The sequence below is a fragment of the Mustela lutreola genome, chromosome 6 (assembly GCF_030435805.1).
Source record: "Mustela lutreola isolate mMusLut2 chromosome 6, mMusLut2.pri, whole genome shotgun sequence".
NCBI lineage: Eukaryota > Metazoa > Chordata > Mammalia > Carnivora > Mustelidae > Mustela > Mustela lutreola.
In genome coordinates this window covers 58,619,631-58,642,108 of record NC_081295.1, presented here as the reverse complement: position 1 = coordinate 58,642,108, position 22,478 = coordinate 58,619,631, and the positions used below count along the sequence as shown (strand labels likewise).

General features: G+C 41.1%; 1 protein-coding gene across 3 annotated transcripts in view; it reads left to right on the top strand.

The window, feature by feature from the left end:
- The window catches only part of STX11 (syntaxin 11), a 114,183-nt gene that overhangs the window by 5,616 nt on the left and 86,089 nt on the right, over positions 1 to 22,478 (top strand). The window contains exon 1 of one of the 3 annotated variants that reach the window (XR_009354586.1): positions 4,487 to 4,717. The exons of 1 other annotated variant lie outside the window; for it this stretch is intronic. The gene's annotated coding sequence lies outside the window, so the exon portion shown is untranslated. Of the gene's footprint in view, positions 1 to 4,486; positions 4,718 to 22,478 lie in introns of those variants that run through there. One more of the 3 variants, XM_059177344.1, reaches the window with a different exon arrangement.

The following is a 22,478-nucleotide window of genomic DNA, read 5'->3' as shown; positions in this document are numbered from 1 at the left end:
ATGGTTCAGAAAATCTGCACTGGAGGTGAGAGCCAAGCTCTCCAGAAAAAAATGTATAAAACATAGGAGACCTACCTGGGAGCCTAGAAGTGGGGGTGGGGGGCATAGCAATTGCTGAAAGCCCAGGTCAGTCTAGACTTTGTTATTATCGGTATCTTCAGCCATTCAGCATCTAAGTCTTGAAGATCCCACTCTCTGATAACCAACTTGCATTTTCCAACTGAATCTCTCTAATCCCCCACTGCACAATTCCTTGATACGCTGGAGCCTCCCATCCATTAACCTAACACCTTTTCATTTTGCCTCAACACCGTCATTCATGTCCTCTCTTCTCTCCTTGGTTTAAATGCCATGTCCCTTCCTTATAATCATTCCCTTGCATAGATGCTCCACACTCTTGTCCCTCTCTCCTCCATCATATTCAGTTGGCAACTCCAAACTCTGGTTGTATCTGGACCTCTGCCTAGCTTTATTCGAACCCAAATAGGCGAACGAGGCTGGTGAGAACACACAACTCTACCAACTTCATGTCATGGTCCCTGACTTCAAATGAACCCTTAGTGTTAACCAGTAATCTGACTATACTTTCAAAGTCTATTTATTGTCTCACTGTCCCTGGATGATATTTCATACTTTCTATCCTCTTCTCAAACTTCTTCTCTTTCCATTGATAACCTTGCTTCTTCATTGATAGAACATTTTTATGCCTCCACGTTTACCAGAGTCTGTGCCCATATGTTCTGCCTCCCCACCAGCTATCAGAAAAGAATTCTATTTTCTCTATCTTCTCCAATTTAACCCCAATATTCCTTTTGTTCATTGGATCCCACCCCTGCTCATTTATTCAAAAACATTGCTACAACAATGATCTTTACTCCTCGGCATCATCACTTTTTCCTTCTCTTTTAGTTCATGGCCATGAGCATACAAACAGGCATATCTTCTAATCAAAAATAAATATATCTCTCTTGACCATATATTTCTTCCAGCTATTGGCCCATTTTCTGACTCCATTTGCTCTTTTTTCATTCTCTCTGGGCCCAATCCAGACAGGCTTTGATCACTACACACCACCAAAATTCCTAGCAAGTGTGCCAGTGACTTCCAGGTGGCCAAGCCCATTGCGGTTTTCAGTTCTAATTTTACCCACTTTAGCAGCATGCAATAGAGTTAGTAATTCTTGAAACATTGTTTTAATTTGGCTTCCAGAATACCACTGTTAGTTAGTCTAACTCCTATATCACTGATTATACCTTCTCATTCTCCTTTTCTGATTCTTCATCTTCCTGATCTCTGACTTTCAAAGAGTCCTGGGCTCAGATTTCACACATTTAAATTCTATCTGGAGTGCCTGGGTGGCTCAGTTGTTAAGCATCTGCCTTTGGCTCAGGTCATGATTACAGGACCGTGGGATAGAGCCCCAACTCCATCGGGCTCCCTGCTAGGTGGGAAGCCTGCTTCTTCCTTTTCCACTGCCCCTGCTTGTTGCCCTCTTTTGGTGTCTCTCTCTCTTCATCAAATAAATAAATAAAATATTTAAAATAAATAAATAAGTAAATAAATCTATCTGCACATCACCTATATGCTAAACACTCCCAATTAATAGCATTATCATAGACTCATCTATCTAAATGCCTTCTTGGCAACTCCAAAATGTCCAAAATGGAACTCAGTCCCTAGCAACCCTTTCCTCCCCTCCCCCAACCTCACGACTTACTTCTCAAGCAGTCTTCCCCAGTTAGCATAAGAAACCTCTTTTCTTCTAATTGCTCATCCTGATCCTTTTTACTCTCTCATGTCCTACATTCAGTTAATCAGATCTTGTCAGCATCTCCTTGGGAATATATCCAGAACCTGCCCACTTCTTACCAGCTGTACTGCTGGGGGTTTGAATCAGTGAGGGTTGTCAGAGAAACAGAACCATGTATATATGAATGAAACATATATATTATGGAGGCTGAGAACTTCCAAGATCTGTAGTCGGCAAGATGGAGACCCAGGAAAGTCCGTGGTATAATTCTTGTCTGAGTCCAAATGCCTGAGAAGCAGGAGAGTAAATGGTGTCACTTCCAATTTGAGGGCAAGTCTGAAGGCAGGAAAAAACTTATGTCCCAGCTTCAAAGAGGACAAATCCTCCCTTCTCCAGCCTATTGTTCTATCTTGGCCTTCAACAAAGTAGAGGAGGCCCACCCATACTAGGGAGGGCAATTTGCTTTACTCATTCTATAGATTGAATCTATAATGGTGTAGAGGATATAAATCTCCCCTGAATTTGTAAAATTGGGCTTCTTCCACCCTCTTCTCTAATTTGTCAACACAACAGTTAAAAAAGGAAGAAAGAAAGAAAGAAAGAAAGAAAGAAAGAGCTATATCAGGTTACCCTTCTACTAAAAATTCTTTAATGTTTTCCTTTCTCAGTCAAGGTAAAGTATTAAAACTATCATGACCACCAAGGCCCTACATACTCTGTTCTCCACCCCTAGCTCCACCACCCATTGTCTTTCTCCCAATCATTCTGTTCCCCCCACACTGACCCTACTCCTAGAAGCCAAGCATCCTCCTGCCTCAGGGCCTTTACATCTGCAGATCTCTCTGGTTGAAACAGTCATAACTCAAATAGCCACATTGTTTCCTCCCGCACACTGTTTTATCTTAGAGGTCTTTGGAATAAACCCTTTTTTTGTTTTGTTTTGTTTTGTTTTTAGTTTATTATAACACCCCTCATCTCTCTTATTTTGCTTTACTTTTAAAATTAATTTCATGTTTTGGAACAATTTTAGATTTACAGAAAAACTGCAAAGATAGTATAGAGGGTTCACCTAAACCTTGTTCCCATTTTCCTCTACTATTATAATCTTACAAGTAGTATGGCATATCATCACAACTAATGAACCAATCTTGATACTGTACTACTAATGAAAATCCATACTTTATTCAGAGTTTATTTGTTTTTTCAAAAGATTAATTTATTTATTTGAGAGAGGGAGAGATCAAGAGCAGGAACTTGGTGGTGGTGGGGGTGGGTAGATGGAGAATCTCAATCAGACTTCCTGCTGAAGGGAGCACCCTCTAAGGTTCCATCTCACAGCCCTGAGATCATGACCTGAACTGAAATCAGGAAGCAGACTCTTAATGGTCGGAACCACTTAGGTGACCTCTCCTTAGTTTTTACCCAATGGCCTTTTTCTGTTGTAGGATCCCATTCAGGATACTACACACATTTAGGTGTAATGTCTCCTTAGCCTCCTCTAGGCTGTGGCTGTTTTTCAGAATTTTGTTGTTTTTGATGACATTGACAGCTTAGAGAAATATTGGTGGAGTATTTTGCAGGATGTTCCTCTGTTGGAATTTGATGTTTTTCTTATGATAAACTGGGGTTATGGGCCTGGGGAGGAAGGCCACAGAGGTAAAGTGACATTTTCATCACATATCAAGTGCTTATACTAACAACGATATATTTATGACCATTAATGTTGGCTGAGGCCCTGTTTTTTAGGTGTCCCCACTATGAAATTACTCTTTTCCCCCCCTTCCATACCTTACATTTTGGGATTAGTCACTTTGAGCACCCCATATTTAAGGAGTGAGAAGTTACGTTCACATAAACTTTTACAAATTCCTCGCAGGAGAGATTTATCACCTCTCCACCATTTATTTATTCATTCAACTACTTATATCATTAGAAACTCATGGATTTTCTTTTTACTTTGGATTGCAGTCTAATACCACTTTATTTGTTAATTTTCTCAAATTGTTCTAGCTTCAGCCATTGGAAACTCTCTCAGTTGGCTTCTTCATTTCTCTGAAACTCCCCATCAATGAGGGTTGTTTTTGTTTGTTTGTTTTTTGGGTTTGTTTGTTTTTAGTATTTCCTAACTTTTGAGCTTCAGTCTTGTTTTTCGAGATACCACCATTTCACATAATACAACCTTTATCCGTTTATCTTTCCGCACTGGAATGCCAGGTCGTCGAGGACAGGGTCTCGGCGCTACTTTTAACCGGGAGAGCATCCCCAGTCCTTGAGCGGACTCTCCGTCGGTTCTGACTAAATGAATGAACCCCGCTGGGTCTCAGGGCTACTTGAAAGGGGTGAGTCCGAGGAGGTTCTGGCAAGACGGTGCTCAGCCTTCCTGCCCGCCTCCTGGCGGGTCCCTCAGGTGCGCGCCAGCCCCAGCCTCTCGCAGTCACACCCACACCCAGAACCTGCCCCGCGCGTCCGCGCCGCGCCCAACGCAGCGGCCGGCAAACGTCACCAGCGCCAGGGGGATTCCCGGGCAAAGTCCGGGGCCTCCGGGCCCCCTCCCCGCGCGGAGATGGGGGAGCGGGTGAGGTGCCTCGAGCAGCCCGCGGAGAGCGCCCGTGGGCTCCCAGCAGAGCAGAGGCGGCCGGAGGGGGCCGAGCCAGACCGCCCGCTCTCGGGACGCACGGACTCGGGGCGGGGCGGGGAGGGGCGCGGGGGGGTGGGGCGGCGCAGTCGTCCCGGGGCGGGGCCTGCTCCCCCAGCTGTGGGCGCTGCCGACTCCAGGGGCTGGGCCGGTGGCGTCCAGATGCGGCGGCGGCGGCGCGGAGCTCGAGTGACTGAGCAGCAGCCCAGTCCCGGCAGCGGGAGGCGCCGGGAGCCTCGCCGCCAGGCGTCTCGCAACAGGTTTCCTTCCGTCTCACGACTCCCAGCGTGGGACCCGCGCCCTTCTTGGTTCGCACGCTCCGTCCTTTCCTGGTTCGTCTTCCGCCTTTGTACCTGACTTTCTCTCCTTAACCGCTCCAGGAGCGAGGATGCGCCCCGCTAGGCTGTGCGCGGAGAGCCGCGGGGGGCGCCGGTTGGCCTAGCTGGCTGGGGCCTCCAGGGGTGGCTTTGGGGGGATTTCGGGTCTGGCCCGAGGGCTCATGCCGCCGCCTCGCGCCTTAGGGAACTCGGCCCTGAGTTTCTCCTGTACAGCGGTGTGCCCCCCCCCCCCCCCCCCGGTCCCAATAGGCAAGGGACCGCGCATTTAGGGCTTCGTAACAAATTATTTCAGGTACCTGTTGATAGGCTTTCCTTACTAAGTGTGCACCTAAGACTACTTTGGTTTTAAGTCGAGAGACTGAAGGTCTTCTGAATTACCAGGGACATTACTTCGCTGTGATCACCTGTTCTCTCCCTCCCTTCCTTCATATACTTATGAGAGAGTGAGGAGGGGGGCGGGTGGGGGGGGGAGAGAGAGAGAGACTGAGACTCTAAAGCAGGATCCACACCCAGCGCAGAGCCCGGCTCAGGGCATGATCTCAGGACACTGAGATCATGACTTGAGCAGAAATCAAGAGTCTGTTGCTTAACCAACTGAGCCACCCAGTTGCTGGTCACTCCCAATTTTAGGTTGCACTTTCTCAAAAACACCGGGACTTGAACTGAACTTGAACTTGAACTTAACAATGGGAATCAGGAGCCAGAAAATACAGAGAAATTGATATTGCCTTGAAATAGCTCCTTCCAAGCCGACATAAAAAGACTTTATTTTTTTTAGAAGAATAAAGACAAGAAATAGTGGCAAGGAAACTTCAAGAACCACACGGTCCTGAGGGAATTCTAGACTTCTCTGACAATAGCTGAGATCTGTATTACTTCCTGTGGTTCTCATGCACTTGTTGAAGGCGTTTCTCAGCAGAGGGAGGAGTTGTTATTTCCACAGGGGTATCCAAAAATGACTCACAGCGCTGCTCGTTTAATTGTGAGGCTTTGTTAATGAACTTTTGAAAAGTGAGGTTTGCTCTGGGTGTGTGTAAAGTAAGACTAAGATGTAAAGTTCTTGCGCTGCTAAACTGGGACTGGTGGTATAGGAAGTAACAGTTCAAGTTTTCAGTTTCCTAAAGCTACTGATGGTACCGCCTACCAGCTAGGGTCACTAGGCTGATGTAAGATAAATATTCAAATCATGTGCTTTGCTGCAGAGGCCCAAGAGAAAAGTAAGTAAAAGCCATATGTTATTACTTTCACTGGTATGGCATGGTATGGTATGGTAGAAAAACGTCATTTTACATAGGGATAGAATGTCACTCTCTGAATTCAAATATTTTGGACAGTTTGTTTTTAGGAAATTAGTGCCACATGAAAATATTTGAAGATGGTGGATACCTGTTAGAAGGTATTTAAGATGGTGGATACCTGTTAGAAGGTATTTAAGCTGATAGGTTCCAATGCAGCTGGATTGTGGCTCTTCAGAAAGGACTGTACAACTGTCTTAAGACACAGTAGAGAAGGGGACAGCATCTCTGTTGGAGCTGAGTTGAGCTGAGGTCAGCCCAGCAAACAGTTATCAAGCACCTCCTCTGTGCCTTTTCAGAGAGCTCTGGTTATAGTCATGAATAAGATACGGTGTTGCTGAAAAGGGCCATAAACATTAGTGTGGAAGGTTGGAAAATCCCATGAAGGAGACCGGCGCTCTGACAAATCTGTGTCCATGCTAGAGCTTCCGTCCCAATATGTTTCTGCAGATTTGAATGAACTGTGTCAGCATAATGAATAAGCTGTGCTTATTCAGTAAGCATTTCATTTAATGAGTGATTTAGCAATGCTTTAATTAGAAAGGCATGATTCTTAAAGTGTTTGAATTAACCATATTTCATATTATTTAATAACTATGCTAAAAAACCAAACAAACCCAGCTTCTTATTACCCCCAGACAATGGCAGACACTCAGAGTTACTTACCTTTTAAAAACAGAGAGGCGGGATGCCTGGGTGGCTTAAACCTCGGTGGGTTAAAGCCTCTGCCTTTGGCTCAGGTCATGATCCCAGGACCCTGGAATCAAGCCCCGCATCGGGCTCTCTGCTCAGTGGGGAGCCTGCTTCCCTTCCTCTCTCTCTGCCTGCCTCTTTGCCTACCTGTGATCTCTGTCTATCAAATAAATAAATAAAATCTTAAAAAAAAAACAGAGAGGCTAGTTAATGGCCTATAAGTTTATAATACCATATTGAAACAACTTTCTGGTTATTGTTTTTTAGCAGTCAAATCAATTCTTCCTAACACATCACAGCTGTACAAGTCAAATGTACAAGTCATTTAGTGATGACTAAAGCTACTGTGTCACAGTTTACAGTTGAGATTAAAGTCTGGTGAGGTACTTTTGGACTGGATGCCAAAATATATTTAATTTCTACAATTCCATAAGGTATGTCACTAGTATTCCAACTAGTGGGGGAAAGAATGCTAAGTCTGAGACAACTCTACTTCAGTTTTCATATTTCACTTCTCCCTCGAGGGCCTCAAAGTTACTATGAGAAAGAAAGGATCGAGTATGTTCTTCATCATTGTACTCCCTGACCTTGGTACAGGCATTACATCATGGCAGGTATTAGGAAGTATTTATTGATTAGATAATGACTCTCAATGTAAGAGGCAGATGGAGGGATAGTTGACTCAGCAGAAACATCAGCACTGTACTGTCAGGCTGGTTAGTATGGGCACAGGGTGAGGGCTGCGGAGGCAGATTGGGTCACATCACCAAGTCCCATGTGCCATGTTGGACCTGTGACTTCATGCTATAGAAGACTTCAGCAGATGAGTGATTTTGTTAGATATGTGTTTTTGGAAAGACAATTTAGAATCAAAGTGGAGAATAGGTTGGATGAGTACAATACTAGTTTTAGGGAGACACACAGGAGATTACTATAATATTTGAGAAAAGAAATTGGAGAAGGTTTTAGTCAGGCAGTGATAGTGAGGATTGGAAAAGAGGGAAGGATCTGACATGTCTAATGAGAAGAACTTGACCACATCTTTAGGGGTAGACAGTGAGGGAGAGGAAGGTGTATAGGATGACTCCTACATTCCTAGTTAATGATTAGGATAGGAACATAAGTAGAATAATAGGTTTGTGCTAAGGGACCATGGGGCCCTTATACAATGAATAGTAATAGCTAAAATGTATAATGCGCTTATTAGGGCCAGGCACTATTCTAGGCTCATTATGTGAATTCAGTCTTTTATTTCTCATTGTATTCCTGTGAGTTAGGTCCTATAACTGACTGCTTTTGACAGGTGAAGAAAGTGTAATGTTAGTAACTGATAGAGCTAGCAATTGATCCTATGTATTTGGTTCCAGAGCTTACGTTCTGAAACACATTGCTTTGATATGGCATCTTTAAGAATGAATGAATGCATACATGAGTGGATGAGTAAGTGAATGAATGAGGGAACAAAGTCTCAGACACAGCGGTCAACTCAAATCACTGTCTTGACATCAATAATTCTTCCTCATCCAGGGATGGCCCAATATGTAAGATGGGCCCTCAGTGGCCCTATTGTGCTGCATGGCATTGTTCCCCCTACCTTCACCCCAAGATATATTTGGTTGGTCTAGGAATAAGCCTAGAAACTCCCCTTATCTTTACTCCTCTACCCCTACCAAAGTATTTAATCAGTTCTTTCTCACAATCTGGGGAAAGCAGCTTTTTCTGCCCAAGGGTCCTGTCTTCAAGCTTTAATAAAACCACCATTTTGCACTTAAAAAAAAAAAAAAAAGAGGAATAAGCCTAGAATAATCAGAGAATTTATCCTGGGAATTGTAAACACTGTTATGGAAACTCACTCTGGCTGTGAATTTCCAAAACTTCAACAAATGTCTTTGGAGCTGCCTTGATTACCACTCTTCCCAAACACTGATTATTACTGCTTTGCATTTCTTAAGTGCAGTCAGTGATCTGCTGCTGAAATCTGTAGTATCCCTCATGTGGGGAAACAGAAATGTTGGCCAGGGGATATTAATCGACAGAGCAGGTTCCAATGGTAGGAAAATTGCTAACAAATTCTGGCTGGAAAACTCCAAACCTTAGACTCCTGGTTTGTGATCTGCCTTCTGGGGCCCATTTTAGTCTGGTTTTACCCTGAAGCAGGTGCTTACCTGCCTCTGACTTCCAGAATCTTATTAAGTGAAACTGGCCTGCAGTGTCCTCCTACCCGCACCCCACCAGTCCTCTTGATTTTAATAGGCAAAATGACTCAGATTTCTAGGGGCTGGGGCCTGTTTTCTATTTTTAGTATCCAGGTAGGGTCCTTTGGTCCCAATAAAATTATTTTTGACAAACAAGCCTAGCTTCCCACTTCCCCCCCAAATCTGGCCTCAGCTCTTCACTGTTCTCTTGATTTCATGAGTTAGGTTAAGACTTTGATATTTGTTCAGCAAGCAGAGCCTAATTATCTTTTTCACGAGAAACCTCTTCTTTGAACTATTTAAGGGTTATAAGCTCTGAATTAATATTCTACCCAAACTGAATCGGCAAACTCGTCTTAAGTTTGAAGTTTTAAAATACTTTCTCCACACATGAAGGACATGTTTCATTCAGGATTTCTTTAGGCTTAACAGGAAATCATGGTATTTATAGCTTCCCACTATATGGGAAGACACTATATGGGGAAACATAGCTTCCCACTATATGGGGAGACATGAAGCCTTCTGAAATGATCCAGCCCACATGATCACCCTTTGGTCTGAAATCCTGTATGCCTGCCTGTAATTCATTCAGTGCTCTCATAAGAAACAGAAGGATTTTGGCTAATATTTCATGTGGCTTTGTCTTGCCTCTTCATTTCAACTGTGGTTTCTCTGAGAGCAGAGCATCACTGAACTTGGAAGATTTCATAGGTCCTTCAGCTTCCTTCTAGTTATAATCATTCTGTGACTTTTGCTGATAATAAAGCCATCTGTTAGTTAGTTACACATTATTTGTGTAACTCATAGAAGTTCTTGATAAGACTCAGTAATTTGGTAGTTTTTAATAAAAAGCACAGTTTTAGAATTGATAATTTCCAGTTACTCTTTTTGAACTAACAGCATTTTCAACTTGATTTGTGTATTTTTTTTCTTTTCTTTTTAGTGGATACAGTATCAAGGTAATCCAGAAAATACTTAGTTGCCTGGAAAAGTATTCCTTATTTTATGTACTTGTTTCCCTGTTCAAAGTTGTAAAAGAGATTCCATTACTCATTGCATAACTTATTGTGTAAAAATGTGAATTCTGACTTTAGAGAGGAGTGGAAATTGCTCTGTTGCTATCTTCACATGGAAACAGTGAACAAATATTGTTCTGTCTTCTGTTTCAGTTTCGGGATTGTGGTAATATGCACCAGACCTCCTGGTTTTATTTCTTTTTCTTTCTTTCTTTTTTTTTTTTTTTTATTGTGTGCCTAGCTGTATTGATTAGTAACAAATATGTTGATTTGAGAAAGTAGCACCCAGTATGTAAGATGAACTATATCATATTGGTAGATATCCTACATCTTCCTCCCCTCTTCCTTGATTACTACGTGGTAAACCAGGATGTGGTGATGTTAGCTAATAGTATTATTTCAAAGTACTCTCATACATGTTTTCTCTTTTAATTCCCATAAAAACCTGGCAAAACAGAAATGGTAAGTATTATTGTTGTCATCTGTATTCGAATTTTATACTTGAGGAAGGACACACTTAGAGAAATTAAGCAACCACCCGATTACCCAGGCGGCCAGATACAGAGGTCCACTACACTGTGCTGTCAGTGCTTGACTGAAAAAGGCAAGTTCAGCATCTTCGGTCACATTCCTTGCAAATAGACAGTGAGGTTTGCAGACAGGAGATTTATGGGAAATGATGTGGGAGCAGCACTTGTCAGGGAGAGAGAGCATCAGGATTATGCAGAAGGAGAAATTAAACTTCAGCACAGGCACAGTGGGACCCCAAGAGCAGTAAACTTTGGAGCAGGAATGGCCCTTCAGAATTGCTCTGCATGCAAGCTAGCTGGTCATTGGCATTCCCTGCATTGACTACTCACTGGATATGGGCTACACCCAGGCACGAGGTGCAGATTCCTTCAGTCAAAGGCAATTCCTGGAGCTCTGAGCCTTCAGGAGCCAACATTTCTGGCAGCTGGGGGAGTGAGGGCCTTGGTCCTGAAGGGGTTCCGAATATCTCATCATCCACAACCATTGGAAGATCTGAATATCTCATCATCCGCAACCATTGGAAGAGAGCATTCTCTGCTGCAGCCTTGTTTGTGTCTTTTGACCCAGACTATTGTTCTGCTGAGTGGAGCCCAGAAAGTTGGCATTTTTTCCAAGGCCCTTAAGGATTTAGAATAGCTGACACAGGTAGCAAGAAGACAAAGTAGCTTTAATCCTAGGAAGATGAGGAGCAGAAAGGAAGCCCAGTGTTTGAAGGCTGGGATGAGTGGAGAGATGGTGCCTCATAGAAAACTCACTTCTGACGCCCACAGTTAACAAAAGCCCTTGGCTGTCCAGACGCAGAACAAGGTATAATGCATACTGGCTTTTGCTGTAATTCAGGACTTTACCATTGTTGAATGGCAAATAATTTTGTGATATTAACCTATGTTTTCTCTCTCGTTTCTCCCTTCTTCCCTCTCACATCTTTCTATGCCTTTGAAAAGACCAGACCAGTCCAGTGACTCTCAATATGTAGCCTGTAGATTATAATCATCAGAATTTCTTGGAGTCTTTAAAAATGAGCCCCCAAACCAAACACCCAACAAAAAAACCAGAAAGTCCAGGCCCACATTTGATATCTATTGGAACAGAATCTTTAAGAGTGGAGCCTATGAACTGTTATTTTCAAAAAATTTTCTCCAGGAGATTTTTATCCATACTATAATTTGAGAACCATTGACCTAGGCTGTTATGCTTTTGATGGTGACCAAGGCTAGTGGGATTCTTTAAATAAGCAAGAAGTTATGAAAACTGGGACAACAGAGGAACACATGAGCCTTATTCCCAGCAGGTTTGATAGAGCTACATTTACCCCTTGTCTTTCATAGAAATTCTCTGGTGTGGCCTTGAGAGACTATCCTGAATTCTTTGGCTGGCTTCCGCCCCAGATTGCTGGAAAGAGAGAGAAATGAGTCTGATGTGGCCCTCTACCAGCTGGGTGAGAGATGCCAAATTCCTTGAATAGTTGTGGGGAGAAGTCAGTGCATTTATAGGAATCAGTAAACGTTCTAGCAGAATAAGAAGGTTCCAAGAAATTTATCTCCGATGAAGCTTTGAGACATACTCTTATAATTTCAAATGACCATCCAATAGGATGAGAAAGAGAACTATGACAAGAAAATATATTTTCTTATTCATTGAAATAGGGATTATTGTTTTTCAAAAGGGAAGACACTTTGAAACCTACCAATTCTGAGCCTGGTCATTGCAGGAAGTATTAGTTACCTAAAAAAGAGTGATAAACTCCTAGGACATTTTTATGCTTTATGCTGGGTGCTCCAGGGTACATGGGAAACACAACAGGTACAGCCCCTTATGGAATTTAGGGGTAAGCAGAGAGGATGGCAATTAAACAGTTAACAATAGACTATAGTAAGCATCAGGAAAGAGGAAGTGCCAGAAGGTGTGAGATCATAGAGCCAGTCATCCAGCTCAGTCTGAGGTCAGAGAGTTTCCCATTTTCCTGAAATCTATTAAAATAGAAGCTATGAGGCTGGCTTTGATTCCAAGAGAAAGGGCCTCTTTGTAACAAAGGAAAATCTTTTGGTCTATCTAATTTCAAGTCGACCAGTCCTTCACGTGTGTGTGTGTGTGTGTGTGCAGTATGTGAACACACAGGTTGGCAAAAAGAGGTCAAGAACATGCCTCCTTCCTTTAATGAGGAAAATAGAGAGCCAGGAGCAGAGAAGGAAGTCTCCTTGCATATCATTTGATGTGCCACTGCTTGAAGTTAATTAATATTTTATTTTATTTATTTATTTTAAATTTTTATTTATTTATTTGACAGAGATTACAAGTAGGCAGAGAGGCAAGCAGAGAGAGAGGAGGAAGCAGGCTCCCCGCTGAGCAGAGAGCCCTATGCTGGGCTCAATCCCAGGATCCTGAGATCAGGACCTGAGCTGATGGCAGAGGCTTAACCCACTGAGCCACCCAGGCACCCCTTGAAGTTAATTAATATTTTAATATGTTATATATATTAAAGAAAATACATGTAAAGCTCCGAAAACCATGGGCTTATATCCCAATTTTTTAAATGTTAATTTTAAGAATTTGAGGATGATGCCCTTGGAAGGTACTTGACAACTTTGCTTCCGGGCTCTGTTACAGATCAAGTTTGAAGCACATTTGCTCAGTGGTCAATGTCTGTTCTCACTCCTCATCTTCCCGCTTCACATTCTTGGTCCTGGTGAGAGAGGGTGCAGCAATGGTGTTGAAGTTCAGAGCCTACTCATGACCCTGCAGCTCACGCCAGGCCCTTGTTCTCCTTTTCTGGTCAGTTCTTGCACTTTTAGTATTTCTGTACCGGCTCCCCCCCCCCCCCCCATTAATTATAAACTACATCCAGGGAAGGAATTGTGATCTCTGGATTTTTAAACCTGTGAATCTCCTGCAGATCTTCTACTATACTCTATCACATTAAGCAAATAACCTATAGTATCTGAGTAAAGAGGTGATCCCTGGGTTGAGAAAGTAACCAAATTAGTTCTCTTTTGAGAACGTATTTCTTTCTTTTTTTTTTTTTTTAAGATTTTATTTATTTATTTGACAGACAGAGATCACAACTAGGCAGAGAGACAGGGAGAGAGGAGGGGAAGCACGCTCCCTGCCAAGCAGAGAGCCTGATGTGGGGCTTGATCCCAGAACCCTGGGATCATGACCTGAGCCAAAGGCAGCAGCCTAACCGACTGAGCCACCCAGGCATCCCAGAATAAGGATTTTTAAAGATTTATTTTTATTTTTTAAATTTTTTGAAAGATTTCTTATTTATTTACTTATCAGAGAGAGAGAGAGAGTGAGAGACTGTGCATAAGCAGGGGGAGCGGCAGGCATAGGCAGAGAGAGAAAAGCAGGCTACCTGCTGAGCAGGGAGCCCATGTGGGGCTTGATCCCAGGACCTTGGGATCATGACCTGAGCTGAAAGCAGAAGCCTAACCAACTGAGCAACCCAGGCTCCCCTAAAAATATTTTTAATTGAAACATAGTATATAAATATTACATTAATTTTAGGTGTACAATATAGTGATTTGACATATGTATATATTACAAAATGCTCACCACCGTAAGAACAGTTACCATCTGTCACCAGACAACATTGTTACAATAATACTGGCTATATTCCGTATGCTGTACTTTACGTTCCTGTGACTTACGTATTTTATAACAAGAAGTTTGTACTTCTTAATCACCTTCATCTACTTCTCCTATCCTGTCACCTCCCACCGCTCTGACATCACCAGTTTGCTCTCTGTAATTATGAGTCTGTATCTGTTTTATTTTTTCATTTGTTTTGAAATCATTCAGTATTTGTCTTTGTCTGACTTATTTCTCTTAGCTTACTTAGTACCCTCTGCGCCCTTCCATGTACAGAAAATGTGTTTTCATTTTGTATTCTTTCCATCTTGTCCTAGTAACTAAAGCATAGATAAATATTATGTCCTGATTTCCCCACTCATTTTTGGCTAAGACAGTAAGTCTGAACTAATGTCTTATTTTTAATTTGTATTTATTTGCTAAATAGTAGGTGATTTCATATTTGTATTAAGAATATTTTGTCTCCCGTGAAATGCCTTTCTACATGTTTTGCTCAATAATTTATTGTCATGTTATTTTCTTACCAATTGGGATCATCTCTGCACATAATATTGAGTCCCTACACAATGTCTATTATGTTTTGTGCAAATATTTTCTTCCAGTCTCTTGTTTAATCCTTAAAATTGTTATTCTTTTTTGTTGCAGAGAGATTCTGCATTTCATTTAGTCAAATTTGGTTATCTTTTTCTTTGATATTTCTTCCATAGCCTCACATATCACAGAAAGTTACTGACGTTCAACTTTACATCTCACAGAAAGTTATTTTCCCAGAGTACTGATGTTCAACTTTACTTTCTATTAGTGTTTCTGTTACTGAGTTTGCATTTTTAGTTCTTTGATGTCCCTGAGGCATATTATAGAGTCTCCTGTAAGGATTAGAGAGGAATAAATTCTTGCTACTTGATTATACCAGCCTAGTTGCTTAAAATTCTTTTCCTTCACTTTACTTTTTAATGGTTTCCTTCACTTTACTTTTTTCTTCAGATACTAGCTTTTATACATAATTGGTCTATTTCTTAATGTTGTGTTCATGTCCATTAATCTAATTTTTACATTTGCAGGATTATTATGCTTTTAATTATCATTTTATGATACGTGGTAATATCTGCTAGGGCTTTCCTCATTTCACCAGTGCTAATTCCTTTTCAATTTATAAAAAAACTTTAATCATTTATTATTTGAGTTTTATTTAAGGATCATTTTCTTTTTTAGAATTTTTTTAACCCCAGCAGGAATTATGGGTTTAGTTCAGTCAAAAAAATGAACTTGGGTGAGAATTCTAGATTCCATTTATAAATGTGTCTAAGTATCCATTCAAAAGTGGACTCTGTAAAGAGATGGTTATGTGAGAGAGGAGGAGAGAAATAAGCAGGCAGGATGGAGAGCTCCTGGTCACCGTCAGCCAAAATTTACAACCTTGCCCTTTTAGGTAGCATTTTGGGTTTCCAGAAAGCCTAGTTTGTTCTTTTTTCCTGCTTGCTCTCTCTCTCACCGCCCCCCACTCTCTCTCTTCCTTGCTTTCCTTTCTTTTCTTTTTCTAGTTTTATCAAACATAGCTACATAATTAAAGAGTCAACTAGTTCTATAAAACGAATGAACAGTGAAAGTCTAATGAAAAAAGGTCAGGGGTGCCTGGATGGCTCAGTCAGTTAAGCATCTGTCTTTGGCTGTAGACATGATCCCAAGGTCCTGGGATCGAGCCCCATGTCAGCTCCCTGCTCAGCGGACAGTGTTCTCCCTCTCACTCTGCCTGCTGCTCCCCCGCTTGTGCTCTCTCTCTCTCTGTCAAATAAATAAATAAAATCTTAAGAAAAAGGAAAAAAAAATCAGTCCCTTTCTGTTTCATGTCCCTCTCCCCCAAGGCAAATATGTTTGCTCTACCTTTTCTTTATTGTTTACTAATTCTTTTGGTGTTTATATTTATATCTCTAAGTAACATGCTTCTATTACTATTTTTTGATTTTTCCATTTGGGGCATTATCTGTTGATTTCCCTGAACAGAAGATGATGATTTAGTTCATTTTAGCCCTCGCTGCCAGAGACATGCACCTCTCTTGTTCCTTCATCCAATCGTCCCAATACAGCAGAATCCCAATTTGAGTTAGACCAGTATTTTTTTTTAAGATTTTATTTATTTATTTGATAGAGAGAAATCACAAGTAGATGGAGAGGCAGGCAGAGAGAGAGAGAGAGGAAAGCAGGCTCCCTGCTGAGCAGAGAGCCCGATGCGGGACTCGATCCCAGGACCCTGAGATCGTGACCTGAGCCGAAGGCAGCAGCTTAACCCATTGAGCCACCCAGGTGCCCATAGACCAGTATTTAATAGTTATATGCTTAGGATTATGAACATGCTAATCACAGGAGAGCCATGTTTTATATCAGGATTACTCTTTTATAACTACATAATCTGTTTTTGCTTTCCTGGAGGTTAATTGTCTTGGCTCGTTGCTGTCGTGGTTGTTAGTTTAGTTTTATTTACACTTACAACCTATTCAATCCCAAATTGTCTAAATCTCCTCCCAAGAAATTTTGACCCACCAGTAATTCTGAGTTTCATCTTTCTTTCTTTCTTTTTTTTTTTTTAAAGATTTTATTTATTTACTTGACAGACAGAGATCACAAGTAGGCAGAGAGGCAGGCAGAGAGAGAGGAGGAAGCAGGCTCCCTACTGAGCAGAGAACCCGATGCAGGGCTCCATCCCAGGACCCTGAGATGATAACCTGAGCCGAAGGCAGAGGTTTTAACCCACTGAGTCACCCAGGCGCTCCTGAGTTTCATCTTTCTGAAGAAATCTCTCATGTAAACTATTCACCTAATCTAGACAGATGGTCTTTCCAATCAAGTCAAGCTCTCATCTTGGAGTTACCCTTGGCTGTTGTCCTGGACTTCTCTCTGCCTCTCCTCTGTTGGAGTTCAGGCTAGGATTCTATAGTCGGTGTCTTTTTTGCTTCACTTCCATGTTTTGTTGGAATTCATTCCCCAGTCTCTTCCTGAGAAAGAACATAAGAACTTTTTTTTTTTTTGAGAATTTGTCTATCTGAACATGTTTTTATTCTACTTCATATTTGATGGACGGTTTTGCTGAGCTTAGAACTCTGGATTGAAAATACATTTTCCTCAAAAGTTTAAAGGTATTGTTCCATTATTATTATTATTATTATTTAGTTTCCATTAGTGTCATTTAGAAGTCCAAAGTGTCTTGACCCTTGATGCTTTGTAGGTGATCTGATTCTGTACCCACCCCTCACCACCGTATGATGTCTTCTCTCTGAAATTCTTGTTATTCAGAATTTGAATTTAAAGTACTGGACCTCCAAATTCTTCATCTTCTCTTTATTATTACTATTTTTTTAAAGATTTTATTTATTTATTTGAGAGAGAGAGAGAGAGAGAAGACAGAGAGAGAGGACGAGCTGGGGGAGGGACAGAGGCAGAAGGAGAAGCAGAATCCCCGCTGAGCAGGGATTCCCCATATGGCTGGATCTCTGGGCCCTGAGACTATGACCTGAGTAGACAGCAGATGCTTAATCCACGGAAGCACCCAGGCACCCCAATTCTGCTTATTATTTTAAACCTCTTTGTTTCTTCCTTTGTACTTTATGGAAAAGATCTCTCCTTCTTCTGCTAGAGAATACGGGTCTCTGGAGCCCCTACTGTGCTTCACAGTTGGTGTAGGAAGAGGGCTTGGAGGGCCACATTTCATATTAAAAAAAAAAAATTCTCCTCCTTCTCCTCTCTTCAGATAAGTAGCTTTCCCCTGGTATAGATTTGGAGTCTAGCCTGTACTCTCCTGCCAAGATGGGATGAGGGATCCTTCCCCTTCTTAAAAAGACTTAACCCTTGGGGTGCCTGGGTGGCTCAGAGGTTTAAGGCCTCTGCCTTCGGCTCAGGTCATGATCTCAGGGTCCTGAGATCGAGCCCTGCTTCGGGCTCTCCACTCAGCAGGGAGCCTGCTTCCCTTCCTCTCTCTCTGCCTGCCTCTCTGCCTACTTGTGATCTCTGTCTGTCAAATAAATAAATAAAATCTAAAAAAAAAAAAAAAAAAAAAAAAAAAAAGACTTAACCCAGCTCAGTTGTTACTCCGTCATCACCTCCTTTTTCATGGGTCCTCAGCCTTTAATTCTGATTCCCGGGTATTTATCTCATGGTTGTTTCTTGGGCTTCTCCACTGTTACCTTAGGATTCAACTTCTAAAATATCTGCTAGGTTAGTTACCCCTCGTCCACTTGCTTTACAACTTTCAGAATTTTATTGTTGCTCTCTTCTCTCTGCTCTTTCTCCCTCTTGGTGCATGCCTTTGAGATACTTCTTTTAGTAGGATTTTGGAAGGGAGCAGGAATACTGTTTAATTTACCATTTCATCCAGAATATAGAGGTTATCTTTAAATTTTTTTTTTTAAGATTTTATTTATTTATTTGAGAGACAGTGAGAGAGAGCATGAATAAGGAGAAGGTCAGAGGGAGAAGCAGACTCCCCTTGGAGCCGGGAGCCCGATGCGGGACTCAATCCTGGAACTCCAGGATCATGACCTGAGCCGAAGGCAGTCATCCAACCAACTGAGCCACCCAGGCGTCCCGAGGTTATCTTTAAAAATACAAATGTGTTTTCTAAAATGAGTGGTAAATTAAGGTACCACATAAGAACAGATTTTTCATCAAAATAACTATTATTGCTTTAAAAAGTAGAGACAGGAACATAGGACTGGGATGTTTAAGTGGACAAGTTTGAATTTGCCTGAGGGATGGGGAAGGGGAGGGTCATCTCTGATTGAAGGGCATGTCTAAAAGGAGGGCAGGATAAAATGGCCATAGTGGAGTTTCTTTAGGCCAAGATAGAGGGAGGACAGTAAGTAAAAACCAAACAACTCAACTATCATCTACAAATTTTCTGTTGATGTTCATGGAAATTGTGTATGTTTACCACGAGGAGTAAAACCATTAAGTACTACATTTGTTGAAAATTCACTCCCTGTGGATCAGGCACCTTACTGAGCACTCCTTGAGGTTGGTAAGTGTTTTCCAGTTTGCTCAGAGCTGGGAGTTCAACTCAGGTTTATTACACTTTAGTTCCTTTTTAAAATACTAAACTATTATATCTTTGTGTCATAGTTGGAACGAGTTATTGAAACTAAGAAACTTTTGGGCATTGCACAGAAAACCGAAGATGTATCTCCTTCATTATCTTCATAGTTCTGTCTTTAAGAATGTCGAAAATCAGGAAGTTGCATATGTTGGTTTTGGTTTCAGCTCTGTCTGTACTTTAAATATGTCAGAAACCTATTTCACATTTCTGAATTTTCATGTTTTTCTTTAAAAGTGCTTTCTATAAGCTTTTTGTTGTTATTGTTGTTACTTATTTAAAAAATACTTTGAAAGGACTGAGACCACATCTTTTTTGCTCATTGAGCTAGTCTTATCCTCTTATATTGCCTGGTATATGGTAGGTACTCACTAAATATCTGTTGAATAAACACATAAGTCTTTCTTATAGTAGCCAACACAAATACATGTGTCCTGATGGATGTGCACAGGAACAGCAATTTTTTGCTTTTTTTTTTTTAACATTTTTAACAAATTTTAAATTTAAATTTTAAATTTTAAAATTTTTAACATTTTATGAGTGTTACTTAAAAGTTAGTTAACAGGGTGCCTAACTTGGTTTATAAAAATAAAATAAACCTAACATGCCATAATTTCTATGCTGTCATATATATTTTAGCTAATAAAATTGAGATATTTTAATATAATGCCAAAATCTAATAAATGCTCAATAGAAAGTTATAGTATTTAAAATTATATGCATTTTATGGTTGTTGGAATTAATCTACAGGGTGTTGACAGTCTGTACATGGGGGAATAGATAAAATTATTCTTTAGCTGGAGACTTTTCTGCAACTTTGGACAGGTTGGAATTTTAAAAAAGATTTTATTTATTTATCTGAGAGAGCAGGTGAGAGAGAGAGAGCACAAGCAAGGGGAGTAGCAGGGAGAGGGAGAAGCGGACTCCCTGCTGAGCAGGAAGCCTGATGCAGGGCTCCATCCCAGGACCCTGGGATCATGACCTGAGCAGAAGGCAGATGCTTAACCAATGGAGCCTCCCAGGTGTCTGACAGATAAGAATTTATGTATTGATTCCAATTATGAATGTTACCAATACTACTATAGAGATGCAACTTCCCTTTTATCCAAAATAGAAGCACCCACATTAGGGAAATTGTAAATTCTGTTAATATTGAAACATTTATAAGACTACTTTTCAACACCTGAAGGCGTTGATTCTACATAGCACTATACGGCACAGCTGCTATGTGGGACGGTTTATATTAGGCTAAATGTGTAAGAAAATTGGTCAGCTCCTGCTTTTAAGTTTGTTACTTTTATTTTACAAGGAGCTCTTGTCTTTTTTGACAGTAATAATCAGAGATACTCACTTTGAAAAAGAAGTTTTCATTATAGAAGAGTTTTTTTTCCTTGGCCCTGCTTCGTACAGTAAATAAAAAACATCCAACCCATACTTTGTTGTGCTTCAGAGTGAATATAGGGCATTAATATTCTGTCCCCTGAGTAATTTAATAATGTAAAAACTGGTAAAGAATAGTTGGGTGGTGTTAGAGGATCATTGTAGATCATACGGTCTGTACATGTTTCTTAAGTGGTAGTCCTTGTAGTATTTTGAATGAATTACCTAGTGAACTGATTATGGATGATGATGTACCAAATAACTCCTAGTACCATGTTTGTCAAATACTGTAAGATACATGGAGTGCTTTTACATGCATTACTTATATCATTTAATGATCTCCATCCCCACTTTCCCCTAAAAAGACCCTTATGAGATAGGTGGTGTCATTAGCATTTTACAGGTGAGGAACCTGCCATTCCAAGTCCTGAGAACTTTCGCTCAACTTTATACAGCTGGAGATGGAAGTAGGGATAAGTGCTCTGGCGGCTAGCTGAGCGCCCTCTCTCCTATACCACGTTTGCTTTCAGGACTCATGTCAGCTAGCTGAGGGGCAAGGTTTCTTCCCTCCATGGTCCTGTATGTAACTGGAAAGCAAAACAGAGCACACCACTACTAACAAGAAGACTTTACTAGTGGAGTGGGGAATAGGGTTTACCTTCGTGAGACCTGTACGAGGGAGCTCCTCAGTGGATGTTTCCTGAACTAAAATTGTTAATCTGCTCCCCAAAGAAAACCTGGTCACTGATTTTATAAACACTGAATCTTGAAGATAGCAGTCCTCAGACGGACGTAGCATCTTTAAACTCTTCTGCCATCTCTGGGATATGTGGAATTGGGGTCACCATTTTGAGATTCTTAAATATGAAAGCAAAAGTGAAGGATTCTCTTCCTTTTTAGAACTTCCTTCCCTTTTACAAGTTGTTTTCATTGTTCCTGAATTCACCTGCATAAAAATGTTCATGGTAGAAAGTACAGTGGGATATGCCCTCCAGGCCCGTCTCCCTGAGGAGCTCTCTGTCAGGCCTCTGGCTGGAAGAAACCCCAGACAACTCCTGTGGTTTACTTGGAACAATTCCATATTTCACAAAGTCAGGATCAGTTCTGACTGTGATCTCTTAAGTATTCACAACCTTATAAGATAGAAAAGAGTCTGGATTGATTGTTTTATATAGTTATTATAAATAGTAGTATTAGATGATGTGAAGGTTTTATTCTCTATATAGAAAAATTCTGTATCATCTGATTCCTCTTCCTCCTCCTTCTTCTTTAAAAAAGAGCATGCATTGGGACACTTGCGTGTCTCAGTCGATTAAGTGTCTGCGTTTGGCTCAGGTCAGGATTCCAGAGTCCTGGGATCCAGCCCCGCATTGGGCTCCCTGCTCAGGCGAGAGCCTGCTCCTCCCTTGGGCTGCTGCTCCCCCTCCTTATGCTCTCTCTCTCTCTCTGACAAATAAATAAAATCTTTTAAATAAATAAAAATAAAAAAGAGCATTGTTGCTTTTGTACTAAAAAAAAGGGGGGGGGGATTTTACAATAAAGAAATTGAAACAAAAATTATTTAAACCCCCCAAATATGGGTGAGAGGGGTAATAAATTGTTGGTGATATATTAGCAAATGCACTATTTATGTGAATAGTTGCTGAATATCCCTTGTTTGTTTGTTTTTCTTTTCTTTCTTTCTTTCTTTTTTTTTTTTTAAGATTTTATTTATTTATTTGACAGAGAGAGATCACAGGTAGGCAGAGAGGCAGGCAGAGAGAGAGGAGGAAGCAGGCTCCCTGCTGAGCAGAGAGCCCGAAGCGGGACTTGACCCCAGAACCCTGAGATCATGACCTGAGCCGAAGGCAGGGGCTTAACCCACTGAGCCACCCAGGCACCCTTTTTTTTTTTTTTTTTTTTTTTTTTTTTTTTTTTGAGTGAATTAAAAATCATGAGGAAACAATAACAGGGTATAAGAGAGCTTACTCTGCC